This window comes from Typopeltis vanoorti, chromosome 1, assembly GCF_054136105.1.
Source record: "Typopeltis vanoorti isolate ZY-2024b chromosome 1, IOZ_Tvanoo_1.0, whole genome shotgun sequence".
Taxonomy (NCBI): domain Eukaryota; kingdom Metazoa; phylum Arthropoda; class Arachnida; order Uropygi; family Thelyphonidae; genus Typopeltis; species Typopeltis vanoorti.
In genome coordinates this window covers 158748101-158770631 of record NC_143549.1, presented here as the reverse complement: position 1 = coordinate 158770631, position 22531 = coordinate 158748101, and the positions used below count along the sequence as shown (strand labels likewise).

The 22531-nt window shown below is 37.0% G+C and overlaps 1 protein-coding gene across 1 annotated transcript in view; it reads right to left on the bottom strand.

The window, feature by feature from the left end:
• The window catches only part of LOC150110580 (cilia- and flagella-associated protein 43), a 258702-nt gene that overhangs the window by 117966 nt on the left and 118205 nt on the right, over positions 1-22531 (bottom strand). The gene's annotated exons all lie outside the window — the stretch shown is intronic.

Below are 22531 nucleotides of genomic sequence, written 5' to 3'. Positions count from 1 at the left end.
TGATGTTAGCTTGGTCCACCTTTGCTACGAGTTGCCTGGTGTTGTACTACCTTACTGGGGTAAGGTAGTATAACACCATATTCAGTCCTGAAGATATTTTCAGGTGTAAACTTAGTTTGCTCACACTTGGATAAAGGATTAAACTGAATTTATTATAGTCTAACCAAGCGAAAAATAAACTTTCAACTTCTTCATTTTTACTTGTTAGTATGTTTTTCAACATGCAAGAAATTTGTTGAGCTATTTTATGAACTTTTGCCTGCTGAACTTTAACTCTTTGTCCACCATTATCCCCAAGTTTCTAGCCTCATATATCCCAATATATCAATTTCTTGCAAACCAACACCATTAATATTATTGTTATTATTATTATTATGGGCGACTCCAAGAAATCCTTAGACTCATCAAGGGAGGCGTCCTAAACATCATGTCCATCGCAACTTTTTGACATTCACACATAAATCTATCATACTTTGTCTTGAACTCATTCACTGTCATAGCATCCACAGCAAATTCGGGCTCTAAAAGTAAAAAACCCAGTTCTAACACCCTTATTAACCACACTCTTGCCCAGCTTCCATGGATGTCCTCCCACCACCAATTCTGTTCTCAAAAATATCCTCTGAATTGATCCTATAGAAACCCTTCAGCAACTGAGCCAGTCTGGTTGGCCGAGTGGTTAGCGTTTCTGCTCTCCAGCCAAAGGGCTGCTGGTTTGAATCCTGCTGTGGGTATGGATGTTTGTGATTGTCTCTGGAAATAGTAGTGGTGATGATGGAGCAGATGGCGTTGGTGTAGATGAGGCAGTTTGTGGATGAGGTTGAGTGGTGGAGATGGAGAGTTGTAGAATAGGTGCCCTCCCTCGATGAGTCCTTGGACTCCCTGGAGGTGTCAAATAATTATAATAATAATAATAATAATTGGAATGTCTGAATCATATCTCCCCTTTTCCGCCTATCAACCAATTTCTGCAACCCACAAATCTTCAACCTATGGAATGCAGGTCTATGGAATGAACCTTATGTTTTCTTAAGGTTCATTCCATAGACCTGCTATCATCTTGGTCACTCGCCTCTGGATCCTCTCAACCTCCTCCCCATCAAGAAAAAATCTAGGTGACCAGATCTGGGCACAGTAATCAAGATGGGGTATTATCAAGGCTCGATACAGAGGAAGAATAACTTGTTTGTCTCTGCTCGTCAAAGTATTCTTCAGCATCCAAGTGATTTGATGAGCTGATTTAGCCACTTTTGAAATGTGTGCCCTAAAACTTCAACTCCCTATCCACCAACACTCCCAAATCCCTGGCCTCATCAATCTCCTGGAGTACAATTCCACCAATGTGATATACTGCTGCTAATCTTTTCACCCCAAAATGCATAACCTTACATTTTGCCACATTAAATTGACATCCATTCTCCTTAGCCCAGCCCATCAAACTATCCAAATCATCCTGTAAAATTTCAACATCCTGTGTATTCACTATTGCTCTACCCAACTTTGCATCATTAGCAAACAAATGAACCGTTCCTCTCAGATCCTTCCCTATATCGTTAATGAACAAATTAAACAGAACCAAGAGTCCAAGAACAGAAAAAAGTGCTGTGGCACAGCACTAGTCACAGGCCATCTTCTGGACTCTACTCCTGAGTAAACTACTCTCTGGTATCTCTCCATCAACCACCCTCCTATCCATCTCACCAACCCTATATCCATTCCCATATGTTGTCGTTTATGGATTAGAGTTCCATGTGGTATCCTGTCAAAGGCTTTAGCCAGGTCCAGCAGTATCACTGTAAACCCATTACCATTACCCTTATCCAGTTCAGCTGTCACTGTGTTATAAAACATGAGCAAGTTACTGAGTCATGATCTACCCTTCACAAAACCATCCTGTCCCCCATACAGTATCTCATTTTCATCAATCCATTCCTGTATTTTTCCCTTGGCTACTTTCTCCAAGACCTTGACAATGATTCCTGATATGCTGATCAGTCAGTAATTTGCAACAGTAGTCTTGGATCCTCCTTTATGCAGTGGAACTATTTTTCCCTCTTTCCACCCCTTCGGGACTAAACCAGGCCCGAGACTCAGATTAAACAATAAGGTCAAGGGCACTGACAATTCTTTAGCCGCTTCACGTAAGACCCGTGCTGATATACTATCCAATCCCACAGATGTATTCACATTAAGGTTCTGTAATAGACTATTCACCTCCACTTCATTCACCGCAATTCCCATATAACTAATGGTTCCTTCATTCCTTCAATGTCACTACCTGGATGCTTGCAAAGTGCTCACTCAGTAATTCCACTATATCATCTGATTCAGTGACCTTCCTACCATCGGTGTTCCTTAAAATCATTCTGCCGTGTACGGTTTTTCTTTTTCTAGCAGCATATTGACATTGCATTGATTTGACAATTGTTTTGATATTTGGTTCGAGTTCTGTAGTAGCCAACGGCAAAATTGATTCTAAATTTTCATCAGTCAAGAGGTTCCTATTTTTCGATTTGTTAATATTCATGACTGAAAAGTTTGTTCACAAATATATGTTGAACCAAAGAGGCTTGCACATTTTAATGCATTATCTAGCAACCATTTATAATTGTTTTTATCGACACAATGAGAGAAGTTTAATAAATTGCCTTTGTTAAATTTATTTCGCAGGCTCTCATTGTTCTGAATGTCGATGAGTTCAAGCTGTGCTGATTTGGATGCATTTTCGGGCAAAATGGCAAAAGGATTGCTAAATAAATCTAGCAACAGTTTCACTTTTTTAAAATCAGAAAACCGATCCTTGAAGGCTGATATCAAGTTATCAATCTTTTCAACATACACAGTTTTGAAGTTGACATTGAACTTTTCAGAAACTTTCTTATAATTAGGAAAATGGATGTAATTCCCTGACTTCAGTTGGATTTGAAATAGATTTAACTTGTACTGAAAAGACAAAATGTGGCCGTAAAGTTGAGTAACCAATTGATCTTTGCCCTGAAGTCATGTATTTAACGTATTTAAATGATTAGTAATGTCAACCAGAAAGGCTAAGTCACATAACCAATCCGGATTTTTTATGTCAGGGACGTTTTTGTTTTTTTCAGTCATGAAGATTTCAAATTCATCAATTAAATTTAGGAAACGCTCCAATGTTTGTCCACGACTTAGCCACCTCACGTCTGTGTAAAAAATTAAGTCACCATATTCACTTTCAATGTCTTCAAGAAACTTTTTAAATTGTCGGTGATTAAGGTCACAGGATTTTATAAAATTAATCGTTCAAACCACAACTTTCATGACATGTTCAAATCCTAGGGCACAAGCTCTCCTGGTGGAGTATACAGTAGAATTGTATCAACTCATCATCGTGCCGTCCCAAATGCTGTTTCAATAATGTTACCATTCCAGAATTAGCTCCTATCATGGAAGGAGCTCCATCAGTCGTGATACCTGATAATTTTGTCAGATCTAAATCAATTTTGGAACACTGTTCCAAAAGCCCAGTGAACATGTCATTACCTTTCGTTTGATCTGACAATGAATTCATTCCAATCAGCTCCTCACTTACCTCAAACTCTTGCGTTATTCCATGTGCAAATATTAACAACTAGGCTGTGGAAGTAATGTCAGTTGATTCATCAATAGCTAATGAAAAATAGGCAAATTTCTTTGAATAAGATGTTAATTGGTCATTTACATTTTCCGACATTACAGTAATTCTTCTTTGCACAGTCATCCTGTTTAACTGAATTTTCTCAACATTTTTGGTTGATTCTGGACAAATTTTTTTAGCAGGTATCTCAAGGCAATCTTTAACGAAATCTCCATCTGTAAATGGTCAGTACCTTTTTGCTATAAGGCAAGATATTTCAAAACTTATTTCTGTTGCGATTTCCGAATCTTGAATAGGTTTTGTAAACATCACTTGCTGACCTGTCAATTCTCGTTTCAAAAATGAAATCTTTTGTTTACGTAGTTCTTTGGGTAGATTTGAAAATGAAAAATAGCCTTTCATAGTGTCTCTTTATATTGTATTCTTTTGGTATGGCTACAGCACTTTTGCAAATCAAGCACACAATATTATTAAACGACTGCACAAAACCATATTTTTCAGTCCAGCTATCCTGAAACTGCCGTTTTTCATCCTGTAGTTTGTGTTTCTACTTGGCCCTGCTTTATCCATTGTAGAATTTATTTTTTACAATTTCCTAGGGGTGATAATTAATTATAGCAACCGCACCTACGAAAACAAAATACTCATATGACAAATAGGTGAATTATAAAATTTGTTAACATTATTACTAACCGATTATCGTAAGTAGACAGGCAATCATGACGTCACAGCTACTTTGCTTTGCACATGTACCATTTTTAAAAATTACCTATTGTGTAACTTGTGAAAGTTAAAATAATACACAATGAGGCTGGCTGCCAGCAAATCAACGGAGGGCCACGGTCTGTGCATCCCTACTATAGTGTATCACATCTCTTATCCACCCACTGTTGTATTTTACCTTTCACCAACTTTTCGAATACTTTAACAACCACTACCGATATATTAATTGGTCTATAGTTTATTACCTCTGTCTTGGAGCCAACTATATGTACTATCTCACCCTCTTTTTGCTCCCTTGGAATCCTGCCAAAGATGAGACTTAGATTGAACAACTTTGTCTCTTGCACATTCACATAGTACATGGGCTGATATGCCATCAGTCCCACTGCTGTATTCACATTCATATTTTTTAATATGCTTAACACCTCTTGTTCATCTACTTGGATACTGAACAAATCATGATGGGCTGGCAATTTTGGATTTAGCTGACTAAATTGTGTTCTTATTGGCTTAAACCACAAGAAAAATGATAGTATAGCATGACAGAATTTCAAGCCGACTAGGCATTGCCTGGATAAACAAGGCCCCATTGTTTTTGCCAGAGAACTAGGAGAAAAAGCGAAAAGTCAGCTACTGGAACAAATCCTGAAACACATCCTAATTCAAATTCAACATCACCAGAGTTCAAGATTGGTACTATCAACATAAGAGGCCTGAATGGCAAAGAAATGGAGCTGGCCGAGAAATTGGATATAATAAGTTTAGTTTAATCCTTTATCCAAGTGTGAGCAAACAAAGTTTGTGCTTGAAAGTATCTTCAGGACTGGGGTAAGGTAGTGCAACACCAGGCAACTCGTTGCAAAGGTGGAGAATGGAGAAAGCTCTCATCACTCCTATCTCAGTATCTCCCATAATGCAAAGCACATCTCCTTGCGGATATATGTACTGCTATGCATTAAGGCAAGGGCCACTACCCATACCGGTTTCAACCTTTATTGAGGTCTCGTCAGTGGGAGCCAGGCCCAGTAGTGGAGATACAAAGGCAGAAGCAATGAGAGGTCATCCTAACTTATAGGAGTTGCCAAAGGGTGTGCAATATTATTATTAAATTACTCCGGATTCAGAGAAAGATGTTGAGAGTTGAGAGAAATTGGATAAGCACCAGATTAACATAATATGGGTCAATGAAACAAAAAAGACAAAAACTGGTGAGATCTTTCTGAGCAATAAATACAAAATGTTATATTCTGGTAATAACAACTAGGGAAAAGAAAGAGTAGCTATGCTATTCAACACTAAATATGATAAATACAAAGCTAATCTTCTTGAATGGCAGGCAATATTAAGTAGAGTGATGTGGGCAAATATCAGAATGGGGAACTGGGCAATGAGACTTATTTGTGCTTCATTGCCCACAATCATCCCACAGAAGATTGTACTAAGGTAGAAATGGAGGAATTTTTTGAGTCTGTAGAGAAAGCAACTGACACAATGAAAGAGGAAAAGTTGGTCCTTATTAGAAATCTAAATAGCAGAGGAGGAATTGATTGTCAGACATACAAAAATATTTTGGGAAAATTTGAAGAAAAGTAGAAAGCTAATAAAAATGGAAAATATGCTGTATTTCTGCTCAGGATATGGATTGTTTATTACTAGCACAATGTTCCAACATAAATATGTCCACAAATTCATATGGAGAGAAGAGGCAAGGAATAAGAACAGTCTCTTTGACTATGTCATTGCCGATAATGATGGTTTCTTACTGTTGCAGGACTCTAGAGTGTACAGAGGATTTGAAACTGGAAGTGATCAGTGTTTAGATTTTAGCAGGATAAAATTTAATTTTATATTGAGAAGAACATGTAAGGAACTTTTAAAGTGAATAAAAGTTGAGCAGCTCTCAGATGTGAACTGTAGACTAAAATACACAAACATTATTGAAGACAAAATTAAAGAGTTTGATAACAGGAACCAAACATTGGAGATTCAGTGGCAAACACTGAAGAAAACATTGATTGATTCAGCCAGAGAGACGTGTTGTGAGGTTGTCTGCAAGTATAAAAAAACAGAACTCCATGGTGAACACAGGCAATTAAAGAGGCAGTGAAAAAAAAGAAGAAAGCATAACTAAAGCTATTGATGAATAAGTTAGCTTGTGCTCTTAGAGAATACAGACACAAATGTAAGAAAGCTAAACACTGTGTAAAACTAGCTAAACAAAAAGTCATGAGAAGACTTTGGAGAATGTAGAAAATAAATATCAGGAAGGTGGCAAAATATTCTGGAGGTTGTTGAAGAAAGCTCAGAAATGAAGGAAAGAGTGCTGTACAAGGAATTAGAGATGACAAAAGTGGCATAAAAACTGGAGAAAAAGATATCCTCAATGTAGTGAGTAATATTTTATTATTATTACCCAAGACCATGCAGTCAAAGACTCATCTAGGAGGTCCTTCTATCAAACACACAGCTCATCACACAGCATCTTAAACACACTCAAATTCTTTAGACACCATGCTCTCAGGCAAGGCATTCCAATCATTCACAACTCTGCATGAAAAAAAACATGCTTCTCACTCTCCTACTCGCTCTCCTTATACAGCTTCCAGGGATGACCTCTGGTTCTCCCCTGATCTCCCACTATTTTCTGTAGAACCTCACCAGCATTTATCCTATAACAACCCCTTAATAACTTGTAGGTCTCTATCATATCTCCTCTCCTCCTCCTCCTGTCCACCAGACTCTGCAAGTTGCATCTTCTCAATCTTAGCTCGTACTCGACATTCCAGAGGTCAGAAACTACCTTAGTCAGTCACCTCTGGACCCTCTCCAACATCTCTTCATCCTTCTGAAAACCAGGTGACCAAATCTGAGCACAATAGTCCATGTGTGGCCTAATCAAAGCCTTATACAATGGAAACAAGAATCTCCCTACTTCTACAAGTCAGTGTTCTCCGCATCATTCCCAGAAGCCTTTGTGTTGTCTTCACACATGCAGTGAAGCACAGTGGTAAAAAACACTCAACAAGCATGCAATCAGGAATACATAACCATACTTGAAGTAGAAAAAGCCATCAAAAGGCTGAAATATGGAAAGGCAGTTGAAGTAGACAATATTTGACCAGAAATGCTCAAGTATAGAGTATAAAAGTCTTACAGTGGTTGCACTGAATAGTTCAGAAGGCCTGGACAGAGCGATGGATTCTAGATGATTGGAGTAGAGCTCTCATGGTCATTATATAAAAAGGAATTACAGAGGTATTTCCCTACTGAGTGTTCCTGGTAAGATTTATGCAAGTATACTTGAGAAACGGTTGAGAAGGATTGTGGAAGGGAAGCTTGGTGAAGAACAAGCTGGATTTAAGCCAAATAGAGGCTGTCTGGATCAGATTTTCACTTAATAACAAATAGTTGAGAAATCACGGCTATATAACAAAGATCCGTATTTAAGTTTTGTAGATCTGGAAAAGGCATATGAAAAGGTGCCAAGAGTAAAGCTATTCAAAACGTTACAGTTATATGGTGCAAATTGAACATTATACTCAGCCATACTTAGTGTTTATTTGAGTTGAAAGTCAGCAGTTAGAATTGAAGGAAGTACATGAAGATGGTTTGATATTAAATCTGGTGTCAGATAAGAATGTACATCCCCTCTGTTATTCATTATCTATATGGATCACATTATGAGGGAAAGTGGTAATAATAAACCTGATATCAAAATTGGAGATGTTAATCTCAGATTAATTTATATATTTAAATAAATCTAGTACATGTCTGCAAGATTCCCTGACTAAATTGAATAACTATTGTAATAAATTTGGTATGAAAATCATAGAATAAAAACAAAGACAATGAAATAGGCAGAAAGATTGAAAATATCAACACTGCATTGTGAATGGAGAACCTATAGAACAAGTAAAACATTTCAGCTACTTAGGCACGACTTTTAGTGAAAATTAAATATGGAAATAGACAACAGAATCAACAAAGCCTGTATGGTAGGAAGTGAACTGAATAAACATATATGGAATAAGAAAGAAATCAGCAAAAGACTAAATTAACTGTATACAAGACCGTTTTCAAACCTTTAACTTATGGATTTGAGAGATGAGTTAGAAATAAAACACTTGATCAAAGACAAGAGCCCATGGATATGAGAGTCCTGAGAAAGATTAGGGTTGTGAACAGATGGCATCAATGGCACTATCTTATTAAAAATAAGGATATTAGGAAAAAACTTAACATTGTTAACATCCAGGAATGTGTTAGCAGAGCTAATCTCAGGTGGAAAGTTACTTAAACAGAATGGGAAGTAAAATATTAGCAAAACAAGTCTTAGCCAGGATGGCAGGAAAGAGACCTAGAGGAAAACCTTAGAAGACAGAAATATAAGATTTGATAACGATGAAGTGTTGACAGGTTACAGATTTATTTGGAGGAAATTGTAGATAGGAAGTTATTAATGATGTAAGTTTTTAATGTAGTACTATCACATCCTGTACACCCCCTTGAAGGTACATGTCAGGAATTTGATGATGATGATAATGATGAAGGTACTGATAACTCTCCATGGTACCATTCCAGTACAGTAATATAAACTGTGTGAAATATCAAATTTAGCCAGTTATATTATATATTGGTAATACCAATAGCTATTTTTATTTATTTTTTATGTAACATACTGATCATTTACCATATATCCATTTTGAAAAATTATGGAGACAACTACCGTGTTTGAGTAAAACTTTAGTTTAATATAAACCAAAATCCACACTTGACATTTCGATCTTTATATTAAGGTCATCTTCTGGAGCATATATACTATATACAGAGAAACAAGCTGCACTACAAACTACATGTTTGCTAAAGTTACTGACCAACCGTTACAACAATTATTGGCCTGACCTCTGGTGAAAAAAAAACAACCTTACTACATCAACACTAGAGTCCTATTATTATTATTATTATCTATTGGTTGTAACATTACATTGGGCTGAGGAGCAACAAGTCTATATATATATATATATATATCAACAACATGATGATATATATAAATTCCAACCAGTCAGTGTAGAATGGTTTTCAATACTAGCTGAAGGTTGCCTAGAGTCCTGAAATATGTTAGATACTAAAAATTAAGTAGGCTGAATATGTGGCATCCAGATTCTTGGAATTTTCATGCCACCATAATTGTTGATATTTGGGTGGTTTATCAGAATTTCGCAGGCTTCCTTAAATTTTCTTTCATACCAAGTTTTTGTATGGTGTAAAGAGTGGATACTTTTCCAGTCAATTTGGGTGTAAGCTGTTGAGAGCGTGATCTGAGAGGCCTGCTTCACTGAAATTGTTATATTTAATGTGTCTTATGTGTTCTTTCGTACGTATAGGGATTGTACATCCAGTTTCACCAATGTATGGTAAGTTACAGGTGCAGTGGATGCAATAGACTCCAGGATTTCTGATAACCCTATAATGTATGGGATGGCTATGGTTACTGTAATCTAGATTCTTTTTTGATGATGTTTTATGAAGGACTTTATTAATAGTATTTTTGTTATAGCCATTATTTATAAATGTTCGCTGATGATTTTTAGTTCTTGCTGAAGAGCTTGCTGGTTAGAGCAAATTGTTATAGCTCTGCTTTTAAGAGTGTTAATATCTCCATATTTTTGTGATGGGTGGTGGTATGTATTGGCCAGTGTGTGTCAGTTTGCGGTAGACCATGAAGGATAGACTGCCAGAAGGAAGATGTGTGACCAGTGTATCCAGGAACGGGAGCGAGTTCTGATTTTCAATTTTGATAGTAAATTGTATGCGTTTGTGTTGTTTGTTCAGGTGGCTAAGGAATGTGTTTAATGTTTATCACCCATGTGGCCAGATAACGAACACATCGTCAACTATCTAAGCCACACTGTAGGTTTTAGAGTGAAGGAATCAACATGACTTTGTCAAAAGCCTCCATATAGAAGTTAGCAATTGGGGGGGAGGGGAGATAGTGGTGAGCCCATGGCCGTACCTTCTTATTGTAGGTAAAATTTATTTTGCCACATGAAGTAACCGGAACATAGTACGTGGACAAAGAAGCCATAATGTCAGGCAGAAATTTGTTCCATAGGAGAAGAATTGTGTCATTGATTGGGACATTTGTGAAAAGAGCAGAAATGTTGAAACTGACTAATAGATCATCTTTGTCGAGTGTTATGTTTTTAATTTTGTTTATAAAGTGTTGTGTGTTCTTTATAGAAAGGAAAGGAAAGAAAGGAAGGAAGGAAATTTACCTCAATGAAAGAAAATTTATCATATATCAGTACATCAGTTGGAAAATTAAAGTATAATTATCAAATTCATTTCTACTTCTTAAGTCAGAGCAGAACAGTATAATATATCCCTGTAATAATAAATATGCAAATCTCATCTTGGAGCCAAAAAAAGTTACAATAAAAAAGATAAATTTTCAAAATAATGAAGATGTCTATGATATGAATGGTGCCCCCCCCCCACCCGCACCCCCTTATAGGTGGTGCCTTTGTACTGTGCACAACTTAAAAGCCTGTGCACAGTACTCTGCACAAATAGCTGAAATGTTTTACTTGTTCTATAGATTTTACTTTCAGGATGCAGTTAATGTTTTCAATGTTTCTGGCTATTTTCCTAGATTTTGATTTTAGATAAAGAACAGAGATCTGGTAGACAGGTTTCGAAGTCTGAGATTATTCGTAACTTTTACAATATTACAACAAAAAAAACACTAAATTTTAAAAAGATATTCATTGAGTGGCTTATATTTCAATGGATTTGAAACCAGTACCTTCAGAGCACAACTACTCATTATAGTATACATACAACAATGAGTATCTCATCTCATCTCATCTTCCTTATACCCTCTTTTACCTTGCGGTGTCGAGGGTCCATTGATCATCGGACCTCACTCCATTTACAGGAAAAGGTGGTCAGCCTTATGCCCCGGTGTATCCTATGGCCTGTAGTGTTGAGTTCTCAAGGTCATTAGCCTGCTTTGTGGGATGAAAAACCCCAGAATAAACTGGAGAAAAAACCCTGCTGTCCACGCCCAAGACTGGCTAACTTGGCTATGGCTGAGGAAGATCCTTCAGCTCCTCACGTCACCGACGGGAATCGAACCTAGGACATTCCTTCCCCAGGCATATGGTTGCGAAGCGCATAGCCACTAGGCTAACCGCGCGGACAACAATGAATAAGTGAAACAATTCAAATTGTAATGTAAAATGATCTAAAGTGATAATGTGGTGTCCTCTGACATTGTATATAAAGAAGTTAATACAACTGTTGTGTTGAAGTTGATCTTAAGATGACTGTCATCCAAATATTTGGCAGATTACTGCAGCATGCTTGCATTGATTATGCATTGAATGCTCCAGAGCCACTGCTGATTCTAAAAATAGTCTCTTTGATCTGTGATAACTTCTATAAAGCACAAAGTTTTTTAGTCCATCTAATTCTGTGTTAATGGATGTTCAAAGTGTGGTCTGCCAGTCATTATTTTCCATAATGATAGTAATGAATGTATTTCTTCTGTTCTCTGAGGCAGATGCTAACAGATCTTTCCGTCTGTCTATCTGTCCATCCAGAGTCTGCCAAGTTACAGAACACTATATACACTCCAGTATGTGCTAGAAGATGGAATCCTTAAGAGAGCACATCCGAGCTACTAATTTTACATGTAGTTTGAATGTGATGAGAAGGTCATATATTAGCATTTGGATCTTTTCAGACATGCCTCAGATATATGGAATAGAAATAGTGGTGCTTTGTCATTGTATGATGGGAAGGAGAAAGTAGGCATGCATTTAATTATTATTATTATTATTATTGTTACCCCATGACCCCATGGAGTCAAAGACTCATATAAAAGGTCCTTTTATATAGAGACAACTACCGTGTTTGAATAAAAACTTTAGTTTAATATAACTAAAATCTACATTCGACGTTTCGACCTTTATGTCAAGGTCATCATCTGGAGCATATAACTATACACAGAAAACAAGCTACATTACAATCAAACTGGCTTATTAAAGATACTGACCAACCGCTACAACAACTGTTGGCCTGACCTCTGGTGAAAAAATAAAATAAAATAAAATAAAAAAATTATACATCAACGCTAGAGTCCTATTATTAGTGTTATCTGTTGGTTGTAGAAATACATTGGACATAACAATAACAGATAACACTAATAATAGGACTAGCGTTGATGTATATTTATTTATTTATTTTATTTTTTTTTTCACCAGAGGTCAGGCCAACAATTGTTGTAGCGGTTGGTCGGTATCTTTAACAAACCAGTTTGATTGTAATGTAGCTTGTTTTCTGTGTATAGTTATATGCTCCAGATGATGACCTTGACATAAAGGTCGAAACGTTGAATGTAGATTTTAGTTATATTAAACTAAAGTTTTTATTCAAACACGGTAGTTGTCTCCATAATTTTCCAAAAATGCAATCAGATCATCGTGTAAGCTTAAAAGAAAAGATTTAAAATCTTACATTTTGCAATATTGAATTCACATCCCCATTCCCGTGCCCAATCACTCAATTTATTCAAGTCTTCTTGTAAAGTCACAACATCTTCTCTACTCTTCATAGTTCATCCCAACTTTGCATCATCTGTAAACAACTGAATATCTCCATCCAAATCTTCACCAATATCATTAACATACAAGCTAAACAGTAATGGCCCTAAAACAGACCCATGAGATCAAGGGTGTGCTGACCATATGTGCAATGTGTGCGATGCACACAGGCACCAGGATAGTAAAGGCGCCAAAGAGGAGGGAATACTTTAAAAAAATCACTTTTTTTTAAAGTGATTTTTTTATTGGAGTGGGGGAGGAGTCTTTAGTAGAGTCTGGCGCCTTCAGTTGCACACAGGTGCCGGACACTACTGCCACACCCCTGCCTGAGGTACACCACTGGTGACTTTCCTTTTCTGGGATATTGCTCTCCCATATACAACTTGCCAGTCTCATCAGATAGCCAGTCTCTAATCTAATGTTAATCTAATATCCAACTCTATCCACTTTAGTTTGACTATCAACTAGTTGTGTGGTAATCTATCAAAAGCCTTTGCAAAATCTAAGTATATTACTGTGTATCCCTCTCCTCTGTCAAGGAAGTCGTCACCTTATTGTAATAAATAAGTAGATTACTAAAACATGACCTTCCTTTAGAAAATCCGTGCTGTCCATCAAAGATAATACCATTGTTGTCAACCCATATCTGGATCCTAGTTCTCACAAGCTTCTCCAACGACTTAACCACAACACCTGACACACAGATAGGCCTATAATTTGATGCTTGCATTCTATCAGCTCACTTATGAAGCAACACAATCTTGCTCTCCTTCCAAGTTTTTCTATTTTGTTGGAGGAGCTATAGCCATTAGTCAAAAGTGTGGCATTCTGTGGAAATGGCTGCATCACTAGAAACAGCTCTGGCTCTACGAGTATTTTGAGAATACCATACTGTTGGGCTGGATAATGATATGACTGTTTATGTAGATATCTTCCAGAGTGCATTAGCTTTCTATGAATGAACTAAGATGGTGAAACATCTGAAAAGCATGTGGCTAATATTTCAAGAAAAGGAAGACAGTTATTTGATTATTTTCTGATATAAAGTGAATTTCAGGCACTTTTCTTTAAAAGTACCTTGCCCATGGGGGCCAAATGGTAAATAAATAGTGTACCTAATAAAGATGTTAAAGCATCTACAATGTGTCTTGTTCTCAAAATGATTCGTTTAAAAATTGGCCAGAGGGGATGTGGAAACCCATTGTAGTACCATTAATTTGTATATTTTTCCTTACGAAGTAAAGTAACCTGTACACAGTAAATCTGAATAAATCAAAGATATAAGGTAGGAGGTTAGACTTTATTAAATCAATAGTGTCTGTTAATGGTACATTTATAAAAGAAGGATGAAATTTTGTATTGCAAAGACTGATGTATCTAACTATTGATGTATCAATATCTCTGGAGTGGTAGTGATGATTTTGGAAAAGATGGTAAGAGATCACATACAGAAATGGATTGACAAAGAATCTATAATTTTCAATGAGGGTTTATGAGGGAAAGTCATGTTTTGAGTAACTTGCATATTTTGTAATCATGTCATAGTTGAGTTAGACAAGGATAATGGATACATTATGATATTTTTGGACTTTGTTAAAGCTTTTGACAGGATTCTGCATGGAAGGCTGTTGCATAAGTTGGAGGATAATGGGGCTGAATTATAAATTACTAGTTTGATTAAGAAAATGGTTATACAACAGATCAAAAAGTTGTGTATAATTGATGTGGATCTACAATATTCAAGGTGACCAGTCCTTAGTCTGTTGTTATTCAATCTTTACAATAATGACATTGACAAGGATTTAACAGGTTACATTCAACTATCTGCTGATGAACAAAGGATAATCAGGAATGCAACTAACATGAAATACTTGTAGAATGACATGAATAAGCTGGAAATGTGGGAATATGACAATAGCTATTAATTTAATATGTTACTAAATGTAAAATTATGCACTTTGGTGTTGAAATATCTGATAGCATATTTTATTAGTTTAATATGTTACTAAATGTAAAATTATGCACTTTGGTGTTGAAATATCTGATAGCAAATTATATTGGCAGGGTTATGCTAGAAAAAACTGAACAGGCTAGGAATCTTGGGATTTAGTAAATAGGAAGGTGAAGCTCAAATGCCATGTAACAAAGATTGAAAATACAACTCAGAGAATAATTACAATGCTGAAATTAATACTGACATGTAAATATAAGAAGCCTTTTTGTCTCTTTATAAGGCTTTGATATGACCTCATCTGGACCAATATGTGCAGGTCTAGTCTCCTACTTTCCATGGCAATGCAGATACAGTAAAGAGGGTGCAAAGGAGAGTGTTAAAAATGATGTCAAGACTGCAGTATGTAAACTACAAGGTGAGATTGAGAATTTGTGCACCAAAGACCAGGCAAGGAGGTGACTTGGTTGGTGAGAGTAGCTAAAGAGAGGTATGAACAGCAGTTAGCTAATGAAGCCAAAAAGAATCCTAGGGAGTTCTTTCGATAGGCAGCCAGCAAAAGAAAGAATGATTATGGAAGGATGATATTGATTGGAGGAAATGGTATAAAGACAGCTGTTGCAGAATGTGTGGTGGAGATACTTAATGAGCAGTTCATAAAGATCTTTCAATCTTGTGAATGTGACTTCATGGAGAGATTAAAAGCAGTTGATGATGGGGAGGAGAGACTGACTGTAAGTGAGCAAGAGGTTTTGGGGAGTTGAGTAAACTAGATGTAAATAAGGCAGTGGGACTTCATAATATATCACCACGTATTCTGAAGGAATGTGCCAGAGAGTTGACACCTGCCTTGACATATTTTTTTAATACGAGTCTTGCACTTGGTCAAGTTCCTAAAGAGTGGAAGGAGGGCAAGATTGTGCCACTTCATAAAGGAGGTGATCGAACTCAAGCATAAAACTATAGGCCTATCTCTGTGTCAGGTGTTGTGGTTAATTTGTTGGAGAAGCTTGTGAGAACTAGGATCCAGAGTTGGTTTGACAACAATGGTATAATCTTTGATGGACAGCATGGATTTGCTAAAGGAAGGTCATGTTTTAGTAATCTACTTACTTATTACAATAAAGTGACTGCTTCCTTGGACAGAGGAGAAGGATACACAGTAATATACTTGGATTTCGCAAAAGCTTTTGATAGAGTACCTCATGATAAGTTGACATTCAAACTAGAGCAGATGGGGTTGGATATTAGATTAGTGCATTGGATTGGAGACTGGCTATCTGATAGGTATCAACAAGTTGTGTATGGGGGTGCAATATCCAGGAAAAGGAAAGTCACTAGTGGAGTGCCTCAGGGGTCTGTTTTAGGGCCATTACTATTTAACTTGTATATTAATGATATTGATGAAGATTTGGATGGAGATATTCAGTTGTTTGCAGATGATGCAAAGTTGAGACGAACCATAAAGAGTAGTGAAGATGTTGTGGCCTTGCAAGAAGACTTGAATAAATTGAGTGATTGGGCAAGCAAATGGGGATGTGAGTTCAATGTTACAAAATGTAAGGTTTTAAAATTTGGAAAACAAAGATGGGATGCAGAATTTATGCTTGGTGAGAATATATTGTTGGAAGTAGAGGAAATAAGAGATCTGGGGGTGATAGTGGATAAAGATCTAAAATTTATGGGACACATCACCAAAATTGTGAAGACAACACAAAGACTTCTGGGAATGATGTGGAGGACACTGACTTGTAGAAGTAGGGAGATTCTTGTTCCGTTGTATAAGGCTTTAATTAGGCCACACATGGACTATTATTGTGCCCAGATTTGTTCACCTGGTTTTCAGAAGGATGAAGAGATGTTGGAAAGGGTCCAAAGGTGACTGACTAAGGTAGTTTCTGACCTCTGGAATGTCGAGTGAGGAAAGATTGAAAAGATGTAATTTGCAGAGTCTAGTGGAGAGAAGGAAGAAGGGAGATATGATAGAGACCTACAAGTTGGTAAGGGGTTGCTATAGGATCAATGGTGGAGAAGTTCTACAGAGAATAGTGGGAGATCAGGGGAGAACCAGAGGTCATCCCTGGAAACTGTATAAAGAGGGTGTGAGTAGGGGATGAGAGGCAGGTTTTTTTCATGCAGAGTTGTGAGTGATTGGAATGCCTTGCCTGAGAATGTGGTGTCTGCAAGGAGTTTGAATGTGTTTAAGACACGATATGATGAGATGTGTGTGAGATAAAAGGACCTCCTAGATGAGTCTTTAACTCCATGAGGTCTTGTTTAATAATAATAATAATAATTATTATTATTATGAGAGAAATATGGGTGATATGATAGATACCTATAAAATTTTGAAAGTATCATACAGAATACTAGTAATTGATAGTTTTCATTTATTGAAGGTGGTGAAAGGATGAGGGCATATCAATGGAAGTTGAGAATGAATGTAGTCAAGAAAAGAGTGAGAGCTAGAATAGAGCTATGCATAACTGGATTGCCTTGGCCTTGGAGGTTGTAAGTGCAAATAGCATGAAGAATTCAAGAAGGTATGACAAGTGAGGTGATGTGGGTGATATGTGGTCTCCCTCAACGAGTTCTTGATTCCCTAGAGGTCTCTTGCAATAATAATATCAAAACCAAAAATAATTTCTCTGAGCAAAGAAGTATATTTTTTTTCAATAATTTAAATTTTTTTTTTCCTTCTGAGATATAGTGGGATCTCAAACGATGATTTAGTAAGTAGAATCATCACTAAGATTCTTGCATTTTTTAAAATCTAAATGAACATTATTAGTTACTGTAGTGACAGACTGTAGATACTACATTCTAAGTTCATCCTAATTTCTAGTTTTGGAACTTGTTTAGGTTCAATAGTGAACCTAAACCAGTTATGATCTTGACTAACAGGGTTAGCAGATTCTTCTGTGTGTGCCTGTGATGAATAATTTATAACTACACAATCATGACAAAGTTGTGGGTAGAGCATGATATGTTGGCATTATTGGAGGATTTCAAATTTCTTCAGGTGCCTACTTTTTACTTTCCTGACTTCTTTTTTTATAATTATTATTATTCAGGCCTCCATGGAGTCAAAAGACTCATCGTGGGAGGTCCTTCCTAAGAACATAAAGTCTGTCAAGACTCATCGAGGGGAGGTTCCCCCCTAAGAAACACAAAGTCTATCATACCACTCTTTAAACTCATTGACCGTTCTTGCTCCCATCAGGCAATGCATTCCACGGTTCAACCACCCTCCATGCAAAGAAACCACTCCTTACCCTCTTGCTCACAGTTTCCTTTCGTAACTTCCAGGGATGGCCTCTTGTCATCACTCCTTCCCGCTGTTCAACCAAGCGAAAGAACTCCCCAGTGTCAACCCTGTAACCACCTCTCAACAGTTTAAAAGTCTCAATCATATCACCTCTCCTTCTTCTTCAATCCACAAAACTCTGCAGTCCACATTCCCTCAGCTCCTCATAACTATGCTTGTGAAGTCCTGAAACCATCTTTGTCATCCGTCTTCGTATCCTTTCCACAGTTAATTTATCCCCTTCAAATCCTGGGGACAAATCTGAGAACAATAGTCCAAGTGTGGTCTGATCAGAGACTTATACAACGGAATGATAACCCTCTTATCTCTGCAGGTCAGTGTCCTTCTCATAATTGCAGTAATCCTCTGTGTTACCTTCACCACCTTTGCAATATGTCCCCTAAACTTCAGGTTTCTATCATTCATCAACCCCAGATCTCTTGTCTCCCCTACTTCCTCCAATATAACTCCTCCCATAGAGTATGCAGTGTCACATCGATGTTTCCCAAACCTCAAGACCTTACATTTTGCTGCATTAAACCGAGATCCCTTCATTTGCCCATCTATCTTGCTTATTTAAATCCTCTTGCAGGGCTACCAAATCTGCACTATTACTAATAATCCTTCCCAGCTTCGCATCATCCGCAAACAACTGAATATCCCCTTGCAATCCGCTGGCAATGTCATTGATATGAAGGTTAAACAATATAGGTCCTAGCACTGAGCCCCATGGGACCCCACTTGTAACCCTCTGTCTCCTTGAAACTGCTCCACCATACACAACTCTCTGATACCTATCAGACAGCCAATCCTGAATCCAGTTGACCAATCTGACATCCAAACCCATGTGTTGCAACTTAAACATCAGCTTATCATGTGGCACCCTGTCAAATGCCTTCGCCAAGTCTAAGAAAATTGCAGTATATGCCTTTCCCTCATCTAACGTTCTTGTAACTTTATTATAAAAGGCTAGCATATTGCTAAAACAAGAGCACCCTTTCACAAATCCATGTTGACTCTCACAGATAACATTACCCTCATCTGCCCAATGCTGTATATGGTCCCTCACTACTTTCTCCAAGATCTTAACAACTACTGAACTTTTCTATTACTCTTTTTCTCTGACATTTCTGAGAAAAAAATGTTGTAAATCTTGAACTGTTGTCTGCGATGTGGCAAGCAACAGTTCAAGATTTACAACATTTTTTTCAAGTACAGCCGCAATAGTTTTGCTTATTTTAGAGTAAGCATTTTCCTACCCTTAACAAGCATGGCAGCATCTGCCAAAAATCTAAAAGTAAGTAATCTTAAGATCAACTTCAACAGCAACAACTGTAATTCCTTCTGCTATACATCTTTAGAAAGTGCCACATTAAGACTTTAGATCTTTTGTCCATCATTAACTGTTTCTTTTACTCATTGTCACCTGCAGACTATAATAAGTTGTCTGAAGCTGCTGGTTAGAAATCCAGTGAAATATAAGGCAGTCACTAAACATCTTTTTATAATTTAGTGCTTTTGTGTTTTAGTACTCTAAAAAAAATTATGAGTGAAAGAACAGAAATAAACCTCAATAATTTTAAGGGAAAGGAACTGATGCTGATGATAACAGGAAAATTATAAGGTAAAGAGTATAAGGAGCAGACTAGGAAAGTGACTCAGTGGTTGAGTATAGAAAAGTTCAAAATCAGCAGAAAACAAAACAATCAGGATAAGAAAAATCCTAGCAGTTTCTTCAATATGTGGCAAGTAGAAAAAGCTAGACAACTGAGTGCAGATTTCAAGAGACAGGCTAGGAAAGATAAAAGGAAACCCTCTAAACAAAAGGTGCAAGGGAATTGAAAAAAGCAATATTATGGGTATGGGTAGAACAAGAGATCTGTTTAGAAAAATAAATGATGTTACAAGAAGTTTATCACTAGATTACAAATCGTTAAAAGTAATTTGGGAAAATGTCTGATGGAAGAAGCAGTGAAAAAAAGATGGAAAGAGTATGTAGAGGATTTGTACAAGAAAGATAATAATACTGGAAGTAGAATTTGAAAGGAGAGAATTTGTTGAGGAACCCATGATAATGAAAAGCAAAGTGATATCAGTAATGGAACTGCTGCCAAAAGGAAAAGCTCCTAAAGCTAATGGAGAGTTAGTAGAATTATTGAGAACAGATGAGAGGAAGTAGTGAATATATTGACTAAGATTTGTCAACAGGTTTGGAAGAAAATATACTGGCCTAGAGATTGGAAAACAGTATTCATCCCAATTCAAAAAAAATAAAAATAAAAAAAAAAAGAATCCCAGAAATTGTAAGAATTACAGAATCATTGCTTTAATTTCACATGCAAATAAAGTTATGCTGAAAGTGATCCAACAAAGGTTGGAGTCATACGTAAATAGAGAAATGCCACAAGAACAGAGACAAGCTTTAGGAGAGGTAGAGGAACTTGAGACCAAATAGCAAACATGAGATGGATTATGGAAAGAACAAAAGAATTTCAGAAGGAGTAGTCATCTGTTTTATTGATTATAAGAAAGCTTTTGAGTGTAGATTGACAGACTGTGGATTGTAATGAAATCAATGGGAATACCTGAACATCTAATTCTCTTGATAAGAGAGCTCTGTATGACAACCAAGAAGCTTCAGTAAAAACAGCTTTTGGAGAAATAGACATTGTTCAAGAGGCAAAAGGGGTGTGGTATGGCAGTACATTGTTGCCCTACCTTTTTAATATTTATAATGCATAATATAAATATTTATATATTTATATTATGAGAATGGCTGATTTAGACAAAGATCCAGCTGGAATTAAGACTGGTGGCAGAAAAATAAATAATTTAAGATATTCAGATGATACAATCCTCAAAGCTGAAATTAAGGAAGATCTGGAGCAGTTGATTCTATTAGTAAAGATGGAAAGTAACAAAGCTGGGCTTCATTTAAACATCAGCAAAAGAAAAGTGATTGCTCTGGCAATTTAAATGAATTTATAATTGAGGAAGATAAATAAGCAAAGCTAGTATGGAAGGTGTTTGAGGAAAAAGAAGGTACCGGAGAAATATGTCAGGTTGTTGCAGGAGATGTACAGAAATGTGAAGACAAGAGTTCGAACCTGCCTGGGAGAGACGGAAAGTTTTCCAGTGACAGTTGGCTTGGATCAAGGGTCAGCATTAAGTCCGTTCCTGTTTAATATTGTGATGGAGGTGGTTGGTGACGGAGGAGGTGAGAGAAGACGTGACTTGGACAATGCTGTATGCAGATGACATCGTGCTGTGTACAGAATCAAGAGAAGAAGTGGCAGCTAAACTGGAAAGTTGGAGGAAAGTACTGGAAGAGAGAGGTATGAGACTGAGCAGAGGTAAGACAGAGTATATGTGTTGCAAAGTGGATGGCAGCCAGGAGACAGATCTAGAGCTGGAAGGAAATGTCATCAGGAGGTAGCGGAGGTGAGAATGCTTAGGTGGATGTGCAGTGTGACCAGAAAAAAAATCGTCTGAGAAATGATTATGTAAGGTGAACGGTGAAAGTTACGAACTTAGGAGCAAAGATACAGGAGGCAAGGTTGAGATGGTTTGGTCATGTGATGAGGAGGGAGGAAGAGTATGTGAGAAGAAAGGTCATGCAGATGGATGTGCAGGGGAAGAGGAAGTGCGAACGGCCAAAGAGGAGATGGAGGGAGATAGTGGAGGAGAACTCGAGGATGAAGAACTTGGATGTGGCTACAGCCCAAGACAGGAGGTTGTGGAGGAGACTCGGCGACCCTACTTAAGTGGGAAAAGCTGCAGAAGAAGAAGAAATATGGTGGGTGGTCAGCTGAATAAATTTATATAGTAGAAGACAGAAATTAGCCAAAACACCAAACTAGCAGTATATGAGGCAGTATTCAAACTAGTTTTAAATTATGGATCTGAGAGTTGTGTTAAAAATAAAGCACTTGATCAAGTGCTTTATTTAAAAAAGAGACTGCAGATATGAAGGCTTTGAGAAAAATTAGGCGAGTAAACAGAAGACATTAATGGCAGATCATATTAAAATGAAGATATTCGAAAGGAGCTTGACATTGTTAGCATTCAAAAATGTGTAAGCAGAGCTAACCTAAGGTGGTATGGCCACTTAAATAGAATGGTGAAGAGAAGCAGGAAAGAGACTCAAGGTCAAGGTGCATTGATTCAATCAGAAGTATGTTAGAAGCACAAAATATTAGCTATGACAATATTGGAGTGCTGATAAGTAATAGACAAGTTTGGAGGAAAATTGTGGATAGGAGATTAATAACAATGTAAATTTAATCATATAGTACTATCATAGTATCTATCCTGAACACCTCTTGAGGCTA